Source organism: Equus przewalskii, chromosome 30, assembly GCF_037783145.1.
Source record: "Equus przewalskii isolate Varuska chromosome 30, EquPr2, whole genome shotgun sequence".
NCBI classification, from domain to species: domain Eukaryota; kingdom Metazoa; phylum Chordata; class Mammalia; order Perissodactyla; family Equidae; genus Equus; species Equus przewalskii.
In genome coordinates this window covers 5,888,000-5,904,943 of record NC_091860.1, presented here as the reverse complement: position 1 = coordinate 5,904,943, position 16,944 = coordinate 5,888,000, and the positions used below count along the sequence as shown (strand labels likewise).

Here is a 16,944-nt window from a genome sequence, read left to right as displayed (position 1 = left end):
TCTGTTTTTTAAATCAGAATCACAAAGAGCTAGCATGGAGCATCATTTACCAATGATATTTCAGGTCCCGATGGGAAAGATTTTTTTCTTGTTGTTGGGTAGGGTCTTTCCAGAGGTCAGACCTGACCACAGTGGCGGCCACCTCATCTGCCGAAGTGTGCTTCTAGTATCAGGTGTTGTAGACTCCAGACCTGTCATTATTGGCACTGGTCCATATTCATCCCTGAGCACATGTATTTACTACTCACTCATGCAAGTATTTATTGAGTGTGTGCAAAGTGTAAGGCTCAACAGAGAACAGAAATATGAGTTATATCTGGGCTCTCTCCCACAAGGAGCTTGCCTTCCAGGAGAGGAGAGAATGATGATAATTCACCAAAAAGCATCAAGAAAGACGCAATGGGAGTCTGTTATGGGTTGAATTGTGCACCCTTCCCCACCCAAAAGAAAGATGTTGGAGTCCATCTCCCAGTATGTCAGAATGTGACTTTATCTGGAGAGTCTGTAGGTAATGAAGTTAAATGAGATCATTAGAGTGGCCCTAATCCAATGTGACTAGTGTCCTAATATGAAGGGGAAATTTGGACAGAGACAGGCATGCATAGAGGGAAGACACAGGGAGAAGACAGCCATCTACAAGCCAGGAGAGAGGCTCCAGAAGAAACCAACCCTGCCGACATCTTGATCTCAGACTTCTTGCCTCCAGAACGGAGAGACAATACATTTCTGCTGTCTAAGCCCCCTGTCTGTGGGACTTTGTCGAGCAGCTCTAGGAAACTTACGCACGCAGAGTGCAAAGGAGACTTCCAGTTGGAGGGAGGAGGAAGGGGAGATCAGAGCCACTCTGTGCAGGAAGCCTCGTCTGGGTAGGCCCGAAAGGACGGGTGGGATCTCTCACGGCAGCTGGGCATCTGCCATCAGGCCACAGCTCCGAGGCGGGAAGACTTGGAAATGAGGATAAGGAGAGGGAGGGCATACCAGTCTCGCAGCTACGGCGCAGGCAGGACAAGGGAAGAGCAAGCAGGGCCTCGTGGCTGAAGTGAAGGTCCAGAAAACGGAGAACGAAGCTGGAACGGAGAGGCTGCTGGGCCCAGGGCAAAGGACGTTTTCAGGGTGAGGAGGATCCGTCTGGGACTCACTCCCCTGTCTCCAGGCGGCTCCCCTTTCTCCTGTGACCCAGTGTGTCTGTGTCCAGGTGCCCCGGTTTCATCTGACCTGCTTACCTTACACTGTGTGCCAGCACTTCCACCTTGTCCCTTTATAGTCAAATAACTGGAGGTGCTGACTCTCTTCAGTCCCCTTCTAGTCTAGTCTTATGAAGATATTTCCGAAATCTCCAGCAGACAGCATAGTCCACGGGAAAGTCTGGCCTAGGGTTTTCTACGCAACAGGGCCATTTTTTGCAGATACCCAGCGACCACAAGGGAGCTCTGCCAAAGGTGGCTTTAATCTTAGAAGCCACGCAAGAAGACAAGAAATGATTCTCTTGCATTGAAAATATTTTGTTTCTGAACCTTGCACTTATATTGCTATTTTAAAGGTTAAATGTAAATGCTTTTTAAATTTTGGTCCTTTTTAAAAATACATATATTTGAACAGCTCTGTGAGATAGATTGGGCACGTTGTAGATGAAAGACCGAGGCGTCCAGAACGTCAGGGACATGGCTGAGAGCGCAGACCTAGATACGCAGAGGCGGCGCAGGACCACACCCAGCTGGTCTGTGCTCCGTCTGTATCTGATTATTACTGAATGATCAAGACCAGTGAAAGCCCGTCATCGTCTCTTCCATCAGGAGGGACTTGGGAAAGGAAGGAGAGCGGTCACATGCTGGGTCCTGTACCCCTTCCTCCACGTGATTCATCCCGTCCTGGCAAGCAGCCTGTGAGGGGCTTGTTACCCCCATGGACAGATGAGGCTCCCAGAAGTCCAGTTCCTTCCCCGTCCTGTCCTCCCACTGCTGGGAAATGGTAGAGGTTGAATTTGACATGCCTCTGATTCCACTCCATCCTGCTGCCTCCACACGCCAGAAGAGAGCAGATACCAGTTCTCACAATTTCTGACCCAAAGTTTGACTCAGGTAAAAAAGGACCCCAATTTGCCCACCCATCTCCACTGCCCACGGTCGTTTTTGTTGGAAGCTGAGACCAACGGGGGGCTGCGGAGGCTGCAATCATGACAACACGGAGAGGGAGCACACAGAAAGGAGCACAGGCTCACGGTCTCGCAGACTTCCAACCCCTGCCCTGCACATATAGCTGTTGAGCTTGAGCAAGTTCCTTGACTTCTCTGTGCCTCAGCTCCATTCACATCTATAAAATGAGGTTGATAATACCAGCACCTACCCCACACGAGGTTGTCTGAAATAAGAGAATGCGTGCGAAGCATGGTGCTGCCACATAGCGCTTGTTCAACAATGTAGGAAGGGTGCGATCCTGAAAATCTTTGGCCCCTATCAGCCAGAGCACTTGCTGTTCACTAGAGGAGTAAGATGGGGAACCACGGACCCTTCAGCAGCCTCGGACGTTCAGGCTCCTGGAGGGCTCGGGCCGGGGACAGGACTCCACCAGCAGGAACTGTGGGACAACTGTCTGCAGAGGAACACAGCTGGCGGCGTGGCACATGCTGCTCAGCCCGTGGCCAACACTGCCCTCGCTTGCAGGACTCAGCCCAACCATCCTGGAAACCTAAAGCTGTGTCCCCGACAGTTACATCTTCATCTTCAGTAGGACTCCAGTGTGGAAGGTGGAGGGAAATGGGCCAGCTGTCCTCAAGGGCCATTCAGGGTGGTCCTCCAGTTCCAGGCGAGGCCCTGCATGCAGGCCTCCAGAACCTCGGAGAGCTGGCGGGAGACTGAATCCTCGATAGAAGCCAGATGGAGCGAGAGAGGCTCCAACACCCTCATCCCATAGACTGAACTCCACTGGTCCCTCGGAGGGTGGAAAAGAGATGGGCACCCTCTCTCCTGACTCCGGCTGCAGAAAGGTTTTGCCTCAGTTCACTTTAGAATCCTGATGGCCGCAGTCCCCTGCCTGGGCTTCTGTGTAGACAGGGCTCCTTAGGTGTCCACGGCCAGTGACTCTTGTTTGACTTCCTCTTGGGCAGCAGGGTTGGAAGGAGATGCTGAGTCACCTTGCTCTGTATGAGAAAGGATGTGTAGGCCTGGGGAGTAATTCAGAACTTGTTTCCACCGTTTGGGAGAGCAAACAGATTTCTCCATCTCTGTTCGCTTGGAGGGAATAAAATATTCAGATGGAACCCTCATAACTGCCCTTGAGACCCTGAGTGGGAGTAGCAGCAGGATGACCAGAGGCCCCATGTGGGGTCTCCAAGGGCCATGCCTGCCGAGTGGCTGTGCTGGTCCCGTGGCCTCCTGGGCCATCGCCAAACAAACCCACAGCCTAGGGAAAGAAGAGGGCTTGCTAGGCAAAGACAGCTTCCAGACAAGTCCCCTGCCACCCACCCGCAGCCCTCCAGCGCAGAAAGTCTTCACCTCCAGGTGATGACGCCAGGACTGAGAGCTGGGGCTGGCTAGGGAAGAAAACGCGGAAATTACCGAAGAAAACTGCTGGCTTTTGGCCCAGGCTCCGCTGGGCTGAGGGAAGAGCCGTAGCGCCAGCAGGTGGCGCTGTTGCTCATCGGCAGACGCGGAGGAGCCGGGCGGGCGAGCCCCTTCCGCCGGTCCCCTGAGTCATCTCTAAGGCAGGCGACAGTTCTTAGGCACTGGGGGGGAGACCCGACCTCCCCCCCCAAGACCCTAGCTGACCCTGAGTGACCTGATCTCCACTCTTTAATTTGTTCCAGCACAAAGAACTTGAATCCGGTGACTTGGGAGAGGGGTCCCCTCCGCTGCCTCCTTTCCACCCGGAGACCCGGCCTCCGGGAACGTCCCCAGAAGCGACTCGACGGAGGCCCGCGCTGCAGTGAGACAAGCAATGAGAAGGCGCACGATTAAGGGTCACTGCCCAACGACCCGGGGTCCTGTGGGCCACGGATAGTCTAGCGTTAAGGATCCCTCCACCGTACACGCACTTTGTTTTTTGGTCTTTAAATCTCTTCTCTTTGCCAGTTTTGCCATCTACAGATTGAGGGCGATAGCTCTCTTAGAATCAATTAGTTCCTGTCAGGAAGGCTCTCTGCAGATGAAAAGTGCTCAATTCTATTTATCAGATATTTAATTAACCACACTTGGGGATGATTCATAATCACCTATTCAGCTTGCTGAATAACCAGAGAAAATCAGTATGATCAGAAACATAATTTTAAATACAGGTTTTCATAGATTTTGTGTCTGTCAGGACGATGAGAGAGCATTTTCGAATTAGCACTCCAGTTCCTCCCTGTCTCTCAGGGCCCCAGAGAAGCAGGCTCGCTTCCCATCTAGTGCATTCGCTGTGGCCGCTATGCTCACCGGCACCCTCACGCCTGGCGGGGCCCTCACTGGGCGCACAGCGCAGTGGCTGCATTCGGGGCCTGGTGTCGGAGGCCTGGCTTCTGGGCCCTGAGCCCCTCTCGGCCCTGGCAGGTCATGTTATCATCTCCTCTACTCAGGTCAGTTTCCTCGCATCCTGCAGTCTGTCACATGCCTGCCCCCTTTCTGCCCTGGCAGGGACTCCATGGGGAGAAATTAGGTCATGTGTGAAGCGTGGACACTTTCCTACGAAAGGTACCAAACCAGCTCGGAGCTGAAGGTGATTCAGAGGCTGAGTCGCTTCAAAGCAACACAGCCCAGTTTCCGTTCAGATCAGGGCTCCACCCCAACCAAGACCGTGCGTTGTGCTTGCACACAAGCCTCAGAAAGCAAAATTGTTCTTTTCTCGTTCATCAGTTTGGCAAAGATTTATGGAGCACCTGCCACTGGTGGAAACTCTGTGCCAGAGATGCATGTTAAAATGGGACGGAAACTGTCTTTGATTTTCTGGCAAAGCGTAATTTTCAAAAAGCTAAAAACAAAACCCTCATACAGATATATGATGAACACAGGTGACATTTTTGGGGCCTTCAGGAAGCAGGCACCAAGTTGGGGTTAGACGGGCAAGATATTTTTGGGAGGGACATTTATTGGGGATAAGAAAACAGAAGGAGCAGGAGGAGGCAGAGAAGCCTTGGGATGGTAATGGAGGTCTGACACCTGGGAAGCGGGAAGGAGGATGTGGAAGAAAGAGCTGCAGACTGAGGGGAAGCTCCGGGAAAGCTTTGGCCCTGGGGACCCCCAGAGCAGAGGCTGCCCTTTCGAGGACATGGCAGAAATGACCAGGCCCCAGTACCCTGCTGGGCTGGGTTGCTGGCTGGACCTGACCATGGCATGAAAGCTGTGGTGCATCCGGAAGGCCACCCCTAGAAGCTGCCAGCTGACCGCCATCGTGAGGCAGGCCCGCTCTGAAGGATGCTCAGCAGTGCCCTTCCACGGCCGCCACAGCACCTGCCTAAGACTTCCTTCAATCATAGATGGTTAGGCTGGAACCAACAGGATGGTAAGGTTAGTTCAGAAGAGGCTCGGAGAAGAAACATACAGATACACAGACACATATATGTTTACGTATAGAGAGAGGGGGCGGTGGGAAGGGAGTAACAGAATCAGATTTCACAATTACACTCAAAACTGTTCACGTCCCATAACATAATAAAACCGTTGACATTGTTAACTCTTTTTCCACCAGTCAGAAATCGTCTGCACCACCACTGGACAAAAATCATTTTCAATTTGGGGCTGGCCCAGTGGCACAGTGGTTAAGTGTGCACATTCCGCTTTGGTGGCCCTGGGTTCACCAGTTTGGATCACGGGTGCAGACATGGCACTGCTTGGCAAGCCATGCTGTGGTAGGTGTCCCACATATAAAGCAGAGGAAGATGGGCATGGATGTTAGCTCAGGGCCAGTCTTCCTCAGCAAAAAAAAAAAAAAAAAAAAAAAAAGGATGATTGGCAGCAGATGTTAGCTCACGGCTAATCTTCCTCAAAAAAAAAATCATTTGCAATTTATCCATTTCCTATAAGTTAACATGTAACTTATCTGGGCCCTAATCAATAGCAAGCTGTAAGTCAAACAAGACAGCATTCCCTAGAGAGCCAGACAGACAGACAGGCATTAGGCAAGAGTCATCTCTGTGCCTCGCTCCCAAGTGTTAGATAGTTAATACTTCCTTGGGGAGCTTAAATTTTAGTGGGACAGAGTTAGAAGTAAATAGGCAGTTAAAATATTATGTGACAAATGCCACAACAGGGGCAGCCCATAAGAGTGGCTTCCCTGAGGGGCTCAGACTGGGGTTTGGGGGCACAAAGTGTTCCCCAGAAAATGGACTCAACCTAAGCCAAAAGGATGGTTGAGTTAACCAGGTGCAGGGGGAGGAGGCGCGTGGGGTGGGTGATGGGAAGGAGGAAGCAGAAGAAATCAGCACAAAGGCCCAAGAACTGCAAATAATTCCAAAGGGCTGAGGGCAGGGAGGTTGTGGTCCTGGGACCAGAGAAGCAGCTAGACTGGTGAGGACAGCAGGTAAAATATTGAGCTATCTTGTGTGCCGTGCTCTGGAATTGGGATTTTATCAGGAGCCGTTGAAGTATTTGAAATGAGAAAAGGCTCAATATTTTTGTGAACAAAGACCACTCTAGCTGACGTGTGGAAATGGATTGGAGAGGATTAGAGCTAGAATCAGGCGGATGGGTCATGAGGCTGCTGTTGTAATCTAGGTAGGAGGTGATAGAGACCCAAACTGGCCTGGTGACCACGGGGGAACCTAGCAGATCACAGGTCACATGCCCAGGCTGTGGGGACACTTGGTGAGCAGGGTTGACCCGGCCTTCCACCCATGCAATTTATCTGTTGCTCACCAGAAAGCTTCTGGTCAGCTGAATGAAGGATGCCCAGGCTACGAGAGACCCTGGGGTGTCAAAGTCCTGTGAGCTACGGGGCCTCTACGTGTCTGCAGCTATGGAATCAGTGTGCAGGCACCCGGGCTCAAAACCAATTTGACTCCTTCATTCATTCAAGAAATATTTCCTGAGTACCTGCTATGTGTCGGACCATGTCCCAACTCCAGAGATACAGAGATGAACAAGACTGATGCTCTCCGGGAGCTTGCACACTGGGGGATGATGTGGATCAAGGCTGCGCCCGGGAAAGAAGCCCAAGGCCTCCTGCCCTACATACTGACCTGGATCATCCTCCAGGAAGCATCGGACATCCTGACCTGATCCAACCTGATTCTTATCTAAAGTTAAAGGACCACCTGATGACCCCACCCCACCTGCACTGATACCATTTTAACGACTTTTTTGCATAATCTTCCCTTTATCTTGTAAAGAAATAACTCATATACCTATGCTTTATAAATTTAGCCCTACCCTCAGCCCAGTGCAGCTCTTCACTGCCCATGGGTCCTGTCCCCATGCCACAGCTCCTCACAGCCCATGGGTCCTGTCCCCATGCCACAGCTCCTCACAGCCCATGGGACCTGTCCCCATGCCACAGCTCCTCACAGCCCATGGGTCCTGTCCCCATGCCACAGCTCCTCACAGCCCATGGGACCTGTCCCCCATGCTATTCTCCGAATAAAGGAGCACTACTACCAGACCTTGAGAGTCCAAGAAATCTTTCTTTCGACTCCTCGGCTCGCCAAGCTCACATCAGGGAACAGGCAATAAATGACAAGCACAAAGGGAGCTAGTTTAATTTCCCTGTGGTTCCCAGATCTGTGGTTTGCTGTGTGTCATTAATTTTGGAAAGTTCTCTGCTATTTTTACTTCAAATATTTGTTATGCTCAGTTCTCTCTCCATTCCCCCTCTGATGTGCCAATCATGTATATGTTACATCTTTTATAGTTATCTCATTTTTGGGGTGTTCTAGATTTTTAAGAATTCTTCTTGCTGTTGTATTTAAGTTTGGGAAGTTTCTGTTGATGTGTGTTCAAGCTCACTGATGCTTTCCTCAGCTACATTGAGTCTGCTGAGGGACCCATCAAAGGCATTCCTCATCTCTGTTAGCATTTTAGCATTTCTCGCATTTCCTTTGGAGTCTGCCTTGTCTCTCTGCTTAGCTGCCCATCTGTTCTTGCGTGTGGTCCACTTTTTCCATTAGAGCCCTTAACAAATTTGTCATAGTTACTTTAAATTCCCTGAATGGTGATTTTTAACATCTGTGTTGTATCTGAGTCTGGTTTTGTTGCCTGGTCTCTTCAGACTGTGTTTTCCCTTGGTTTTTGGTGGGACTTGTGATTTTTTGTTGAAAGCTGAACATATTATATAGGGTAATAGGAATTGAGGTAAATAGGCCTCTTATGTAAGACTTTATGGTAATCTGGCCGGGAGTTGGCTTTATGTTTTCTGTAGAGATTTTAAATCCTTCTAATGTCCTTGCATTTGGTTTTTGTCTCTCCTCCTGACTTGGGGCTTCCCTAAGTACACCTCCTCAGAGAGTTCTCCTCAGCTCCTTCAGCTGCAACCCACCGTTATTCTCTGGAGCCCTCTTGGTGTGGAAAGGTTTATTTGGAAGAGGGCGAGAGAGCCATTGCCTTCCAGTTAAATCTCAGTGCTGTAGTAAGCATGGGCCACTGGGTTGTGACCTTCACAAGTGCTTCTTGTGTCATAACCTCCCCTCTTAGGTGAGGCAGGAAGGGCAGAGGAGGCAGGGGTGGGAGGGCTGCCCTTCCCAGGAGCCCTGCAGGAGGCTCTGGGAAAGCCTTTACCTGAGGGCAGGCCTTTGTTATGGAGAACACCCTGGTCTATTTTACAAGGAATACTCTTCCTTCAGTCCAGCCACAGCCACGCATCTTTCTCAGATCTGCGCCTTGACAGCCTGGTGGGATTCCTGGAGCTAAAACCCAAAAAAGCGTGAGGTCTTTCTAAGACTGTAGTCCCCGGGAATTTGTTGCTCTCACACTAGTCGCCGCTCAGCCTCCAGCAATTCACCAAAATGACCAGTGACGTGTTTCTACCAGTTTATGCGTCCAGTGGCTTTTGCTTCAGGGAATCAAGTCTCGGCTGAGACTCTCTGGATCTGCCTGTCTCTGCAGATTTCAGGTGGTGGTTTGCCCAGCAACCTCAGTTCTCTAATGAGTCCAAAAAAAGTCATTAATTTTCAGTTTGTCCAGCTTTTTCTTGTGAGGATGGGAGTGACGACCTCCTAGCTCTATGCGTTGGCGCTGGAACCAGAAGTCCATAGATCACTTACTGTCAGAGAGTGATAAGTGTTAGAGGAGTGACGGGAGATGAGGAGGAGTTCCTGCAACGTCTGGAGAAGCGTGTCTGGGGAGACGGCATGTAGAGGAGACTTGAGTGTTGGGAAGGAGCCACTCTCAAGATGATGTACGGGAGGACGTCCATTGGGATTGGCAGGTATAAGTTCTTGGAACTAAAAAAAGACCTGTGTGGCCAGAGCACAGGGAAGGGGAGAGAGGAGGGAGGTGACCTTGGGCAGATGTCAGGGGTGATCACCGCCATGCAGGGCTTTATTCTAATGGCAGAGCGAAGCCATTAAGCAGGGGAGATGTGATGTAACTTACATCACAAATGATCCGTCTTACTAGGGAGTCCGTATGTCCAGGTTTGCCAGGGACAGTCCTAGTGTATGCCTTTTGCCTGGTGTAATTCCTTTATAGTACCTCCTTTCACTTTCAAGAGTGTCCTGGTTCAACCAACAAATCACAGGATCCCCCTGACTCCGGCTCAGTAAGGAATAGGCGTGGGGACAGCCATCGTGGAAGCTGAGAGGTCAGTTGGAAGTAAATGCAGTGAGTGGACAAGCCATGACAGGGTCCTGGACGGCGTGGTGGCAGAGGAGCTGGAGGGAACTGATGCCGTTGAGTGTGCTGTGGAGGTGGAGCCGGCAGGACTGTCACCGGGTGTGGGGGCAGGGAGACAGAGGAGGCAGGGATCTGAGCAATCATGAATGATGCTCTCAGCCCATCCTCCAGTCTTGTAACTTCTACTCTATAAACGCTCTCAAATCTGTTATTTCGCTTCCATTCCCACATCCATCTCCCTTGTTCAGGTCTCTTCATCTCTCACTTGAATTCAGGATTTTCTTTCCATTCCCATGGGCAAATAGCATTGTCCCCCTGGACAGGGGACATAACCTCCAGTCTCGCAGACTACATCAAGAGCACACTCCTGCTTGGCAAACACCACCTTCTCTCATTTCCCACATGGAACTCCCATCATTCATTCAACACCCTGCCAGCCTTTGAGTCCCTTGAAGCCTTCTGCCTGGGGTCCCCTCCTGCCATCTCTGCCAACTAAAATTCTCCTCACCCTTTAGGGAGCTTACATGGCCCCTCCTCAATGGAGCCTTCCAGCCAGCCATCATTCTCTCCTCTGAATACCCAAGGCCCTCACATCTTACCTCTTTTAAGGCCTTTACCATATTCCATCTTAGAAAACAGTCATTTGCATATTTATCTTCATCCCTCAACTAGTTTGTAAGCTTTTGAGGGAAAGAATGACATTTCTCTGATCTTTAAATCCTGCAGGGAGCTTGGCACATCACAAATAGCTCAACTCTTTGTGGAACTGAATATGTTAGGCGGAGTGGAAGGCTGCTGCCGGTTTTGTTGGTTTGACCCTGGCAGATTTACCCTTTGACTTCATCATCATGAAACCAAGTGAGCAGCTCCTGATGGTTCCTCACTCAGAACCAGGAATGAGACCCATGCAGGGCAGAGTGGCCCCGGCCTGGCCCCAGATTAGCCCCGGCATTCGGGACTGGGGGTGGGAGCACAGGTACAGAAGTTGGACTCTTTCACTGAGGCCTCACCATTGACCAGCTGTGTGCTTTGGGCAACTCACTTAACCTCTGTGTCTCAGGTTTCTTATCTGCAAAGCAAAGGCAACAGTAAAACCTGACCAGGGATACTGGGAGGATCATGTGAGATAAAGCATGGGAGATAAAGCCTAGATCCCAGTATCCAGGACACTCTCCATAAAGGTAGTCATCAACAGTGACATGACCGACGGAGCTGGCAGCCACAGAGGAAATCAGGACTGAAGACCCTGATGGGCTTTGATCTTTTCATTAAGTATTTATTTATTTTTAATCATAGCACTCAACCTGGAGAGGGCGGGGTGGAGCAGGCACGGCTGGCAGGAGTGTGAAAGGACACAACTCCTCTGGAGAGTGCTTTCCCCGGAACCTTCACGGCGCCACGTCTGGGGAATCTCTAGCATGGAAACGCTCAAAAATGCATAAAAAGCTTACTCCCAAAATGTTAATCCCAGAATTATTCATAATAGCAGAACATTGGAATTGAGCAACTATTATATAAGATAGTATTTAAGAAAATTTGGCACAATGTCAAATAAAAGATATGTAGTTATGAAAATCATATTTACAAAGATCTCTTAATGGCTAGGGAAGTGTTTATAATGTTGTGAGAAAAGTAGGCTACAACAAAATGTTGCATAAGTAAACATAATTATGTAAAAAGCCTGTGCATAAAGAACAGTGTACCATATCACAAAGTGTTAATATTGGGTTATCTCCAAGTGATGGGATAATGGACAGTTTTCATTTTCCTTTTTTGACAGTTTCTAAAATGAGAATGTACTGCTCTTCTAATCAGAAAGAAAACTCCTGTTGTTTTAAAGGACATTCGATAACGGGTAGGTTGTTCTTCGAGAAAGTATCCAATGTTACCTAGTGGCGACGCCCCATCGGTAGCTCCTTGGTTCCCTCGCTGGACCTCAGCCGTCTCCCCTGTGAGGTGGGGATGCTAATCTCCACCTGTCTGGAGGCAGGGGCCAAGTCAGATGCGATCTGGAAGGCTCTTCCAGCCCTGATGCCTTCTGGTCTCTGATGATCTCGCAGCAGCCTCTTTGGTAAGGCTCCTTTCCTCAGAGTGTGGACACATGTGATTAGGACGTGGCGTCTAGAGAGATGAGGAAGGCGGAGGCCATGTGCTTCTCCACTTCCTGGCACTAAGCAGGTGACAGTAGGGGACTAATTGAAGGGCCACAGCAGCCCTAAGCCGACCAGGCCAGCTGGAGCCAGCTCTCAGCAGTTTCGGGAAGAGAAGGGACCAGGTTCTGTTCTTTCTGCTCACGCTGTGGCCCTGCCAGCTGTCCTTCACCACGGGGCCATTTGGTGCTGGCCCACAGGGCTTCTCAGAAGGAGGGCGCGTCTACAGCACTGTTCCTCTAAAACCTTTGAGGTGCAAAGGCCCCATGAGTAGAATTCCATGTCTGCATTCCTGGGCCCTCCCCTTCTCCCCTCGCTCATAGGAATCAGAGAAAGATCACATCTTCTGTTCCGAAAACTCAGTCTGGGGCCCAGGAGCTGGAATGGAAATTAGGAGTCCACATTGAACCTGGTGGGACAGACAGGCTGTCGCAGTACAGACACCCACAGGTGGCCTCCTACCTGCAATTAGTACCACAGACACCTGAGGAACCGTCAGTCATGTGACGCTGCGTGGGGCTAATCTTGAGGAATGTTCTTAGCAAGCTGCATGTCGGCCTGGGACGAGCCAGGAGTCACGATGTGAGGGCACAGGCGTCCACCTGCACTGCCCAGATAAAGTCACCGAGGCAAGCCAAGCAGGTGTGTGGAGTCCAATGGCCTGGGTCACATCCATGCCCCACCTCCTACGGGTCAGGTGACTGGGAAAGTTGCTCAATCACGTTAAGTGCGGTTTCCCATTTATAAGGTGAGAATCATAGGGTTGCTGTGAGGATTAGATGAGATAATGCGTGGGGAGGGCGCACCCCAGTGCCCGGCACGCAGCAAGGGCTCACGAAATGGCTATCTTCATTATGAAGCTCTTCTCTGGGCTCAGCACCCCTGTGGGCAGTGAGGGGGATACACAGGTAAAGCCACATCCCTTCCCTGGTGCAGCAGGAAGATCCCCAGGATACTGCTAAACAGCTAAGCAATGGGTGATGAAATGCAAAAGCGACGGGGAGGCAGCAATGCTATTTATAATGGCGCTGCTCTGGAAGCCGCCCAGATGCCCGGCAAGCTTGTAATGACTAAGCAAACGCTGAGCCGTTGTGACATGACAGTCCACTGCAGAGCTGCTGGGAATGGCAGGCACACCGCTGAGGTCCCTACATGGACATGTGCCTCTGAAATAAACGTTTCCAGAAGGAAGTCACAAGATGGCGTGTGCACACGGTCTGCCATGATGGGTAAATAGATATGAAGCCACCCAGGGAGGTCAAAAAGGAACTGGTGGGATGGAAGTCGTTAACTATAATGTTCATTGGTTATTTTTTTCCCCAAGTTGCTTAAGAACCTGGTGTTTTAAAAAGATAATGATGCAACTAGGAAGGGTTAGAGGAGTTCAGAGAAGGGAGTGGGGTGTGGGGCAGAGGGCTGAGCAAGGGTTCGCAGAGAAGATGGTGTTTGAACAAATGTGGAAGCATTTGTGGGTTTGAATAAAGAAGCACAGTTGCCCCAATGGGACAACTTCGGTTCCCCTCCCGCACCAGTTGCTTGGGCCAAAGAAAATGAGTAAAATGCAATATGAGAAGTGGATATGGGAAATCACTGTGTGGCCTACTGTCTCTGTGGGGAACAGGCGAGTTGAGGGAAAGCTGTTTGTATATGGAGCATCAGGGCTTGTCTACACCGGCTGGTGGACTACCAGCTTCTCACCTGAGTCCTGCCCAGATACCTACATGTGATGGGGGTTGGGACCGGTATGGGTCAGGACCCTGATGGGCTGTATCTTAGGGAATAGAAAGGCCCATGCCAGGGCTCTCCCTCACCTAGAAAGTTCGCATCATGAAGACACACAGGAGCCTCCAAATAGGGTCCCAGAAGCACCAGAAAGAGAGTTTGGAACTAGCTGAGGAAATTCACCCGCATCTTGCCAGGTTGCTGACTGCACCTCATGCTGCTGCAAACCGTGACGCGAATCTCCCGGGCGTTTCTGGGCACTCTCTCCCTGATTCAGTTTATGGGGTAAGTCAACTGGCTGTTGTTTGGGCCTGGCCAGCCTCCAGGCATCAGCTCTTGGGTCTAGCTTCTGTCCTCCTACCGTGAACCTGGAGGCATCATGAAAGGGCACAGAACAGACACTGGCAGCTGATAGATGTGGGTTTGAATCCTGCCTCTGCCACTTAACTGTGACCTTGAGCAAGTCTTCAAACCTCTGAGCCTCCAGTTACTCATCTCTAAAATGGGGGATGGTTAAGCCTCCCTTGCGGGTTTCAGGAGTAGCAATAACGTGTGTAACTGTTGGCACAGATTCGAAGCTCATTGAGTGGTGAGCGCCGCCCTGCTCTCCTGCTGAAAACATGCTGTGATGGAAGAGTTCCCACTTATCTGAGATGACCATACACCAGAGACACAACCTGGAAGCGAGTCCTCAGGTGCCTGGATTTGGAGTTTCCTGACCCAGCCTGGGTCAGAGGGGTTGGTGCATCAGAGATGGGCTCCCTCTGCCGGCAGCTAAGGGTGGCGCTCAGGGCAGGTAAGGGGGACAGGAGGAAGTTGCAGGTAAAGTTTAGTTGCAAGTGGCTTCTAGAATTCCCACCGGAGCCCCTCCCGAGTGGACTAACTGCTTAGTGCATAGTAAGAAATAGACATATTTGGTCTTTGCCCCTGGTTCCTGACACAGAGCTCCCACATCCGTTGGAATTTCCTGGGTGAAAGGAGCATCTTTTGTTCCAACGAGGCGACTCATGGTGGGCCCCTAAACAGCTTCAGGATGGGGCAGAGACCAAACTTGATCAGAAGCCTGGAACTTTCAGCCCCATCCCCCAACCTCTGGGGAGGGGAGTGGGGCTGGAGACTGAGTTACTAATCCATCATGTCTATGTGATGAAGCCTCCATAAAAACCCTAATAGCACGGGGTTCCAGAAGCTTCTAGGTTGGTGAACACACACATCCACATGCTGGGAGGGTGGCACACCCCTACCACACAGGACAGAAGCTCCTGCACTTGGGACCCCCCCAGACCTCAGCTATGTATCTCTTCATCCGGCTGTTCATCTGTATCCTTTACGACAAACTGATAAATGTAAATTCAAGTGTGTTCCTGAGTTCTGTGAGGTGTTCCAGCAAATTATCACGGGATCTCTGACTTATAGCCTACTGGTCAGAAATGCAGGCAGCCTAGGACTTGTGAAATGGCCTCTGAAATGAGCACAGTGCTGGGAGAATGAGCCCGTAACCTATGGTGTCTGGCCTAACTCTGGGTGGTGTCAGAACTGAATTGAATTGTTGACACCCAGTTGTGTCAGGAGAATCAGAGAATTGGTGGTCGGCACGGGAAAACACCCCACCATTGAAACCTTCAAAGTGACCAGGAGCCTCCCAGGAAGGGAGGGAGGCACGGGAGGACAGCCCCCCAGGAAGGGAGGGAGGCACGGGAGGACAGCCCCCCAGGAAGGGAGGGAGGCACGGGAGGACAGCCCCCCAGGAAGGGAGGGAGGCACGGGAGGACAGCCCCCCAGGAAGGGAGGGAGGCACGGGAGGACAGCCCCCCAGGAAGGGAGGGAGGCACGGGAGGACAGCCCCCCAGGAAGGGAGGGAGGCACGGGAGGACAGCCCCCCAGGAAGGGAGGGAGGCACGGGAGGACAGCCCCCCAGGAAGGGAGGGAGGCACGGGAGGACAATCTCATTGATGAAAGGCCCCAGGCAGGGGCCTGAAGACATATACAGGCCTCCCTCTGGCATCAGAAGAGCCCAGACCTGTTTTTCCCTTTGAGCCAGGGTCACTGGGGCACTTTAGGGGGTCCCAACAAGTCAGCATGCTTCTAAACACCTTTTTTCTAAAACTGTAATTCCTAAATCTTCAATACGGATGTTGCTGGTTCATTAAAAGATCATAGATTATGTACGTGTTATGCTGTTATTCCAGGTTTTCAAAGGACGAAATATTACTTTTAATCCTATCTTGAACACAACTTTAAAGAGGTCTAGTTCATTCTTGTTTTCCTCAAGACATGCCAGTGAGACTCTCAAGGCTCTCTCACTGCTTGTGGCACCAGACGGTCACCCGGCATCTGAAAGAACTGCCAAGAAAGGGAGAATAAATGTTGGCATCAACCTGCAAGCCCACCATCGAGCATCTTCTCTGGTCTCCTCCCCGCACCGAGGCATTTTTCTGCATGACTTCTCCTCACATTGGCTCAGCACCTCGAACCCAAATTGTCCAAAAGTAAACTCGGGGTTTCTTCCCATCCCTGGCTGCCAGCCCCACCCGACCCCTCCCAAGGTTCCGCGTCAGTAAATGGCATCGACATCCATCCAAGTGACACAAGCAAGAAAACTAAGTCATCCTTATCATTTCCTCTATTCTCACCACCCAAACCAACCCATCACCAAGCACCAACCATTTTACTTCCTAGTATCTCCCAATCCAGCCCCTGCTCACCACCTCCACGGCCTCCATTAAGGCCTTTCTCTCTCGCCTGGACCACTGTGGTGGCCACCTTTTTGGATCCAGTCGGATTCTCTTCCAATCTGATCCCCACGCTGCATCTATAGCGATCTTTCCAAAATGCACGGCTGATCCTAGCGCTCCCTGTTTAAAACCCTCCAAGGGCCTCCCATTGCTCTCAAAATAAAAACCAGTTCTCTAACAAGCCGACAAAGCCCCTATTCACATGCCCCTTGTTCACTGTGCTCTGGCCACACTGGTTTCTTTAATTCCTTCTGTGCCCCAGCGGCCTTCTCAAACAGGCCTTTGCACACGCTGTTCCTTCCATTTAGAATGATCAAATGCCACCACAACCACCCCTTCATCAGCTAGCCCCCGCATGGCCTTTGGATCACTCCTCTAGCATCATTTCACCGAAAACCTCTGACTGCTCGGTCCAGGTGGTTCCTTTATAACAAATCCCCCTTTAACCTTATTCTTTCCCTTCCTCAGAGCATGCATCTCAGTTTGCAACTGCGTATTATTAATGTGATTGCTTGATTGATTTCTCTGCTCACTATTGCACCCCAGCACCTTAACACAGCACCTGACACTAACAGCAGGTTCTCAACAAATATTGGTTGAACG

The 16,944-nt window shown here is 50.8% G+C and overlaps 1 long non-coding RNA gene across 1 annotated transcript; it reads right to left on the bottom strand.

Annotated features, from left to right (window-relative positions):
- Positions 1 to 10,985: 10,985 nt before the first annotated feature.
- On the bottom strand, positions 10,986 to 16,541 carry LOC139080457 (uncharacterized). The gene is made up of 2 exons (XR_011534984.1): positions 16,312 to 16,541; positions 10,986 to 15,949 (listed from the first exon to the last, which is right to left on the bottom strand). It is a non-coding gene; the product is annotated as an uncharacterized lncRNA (long non-coding RNA).
- Positions 16,542 to 16,944: the final 403 nt, after the last annotated feature.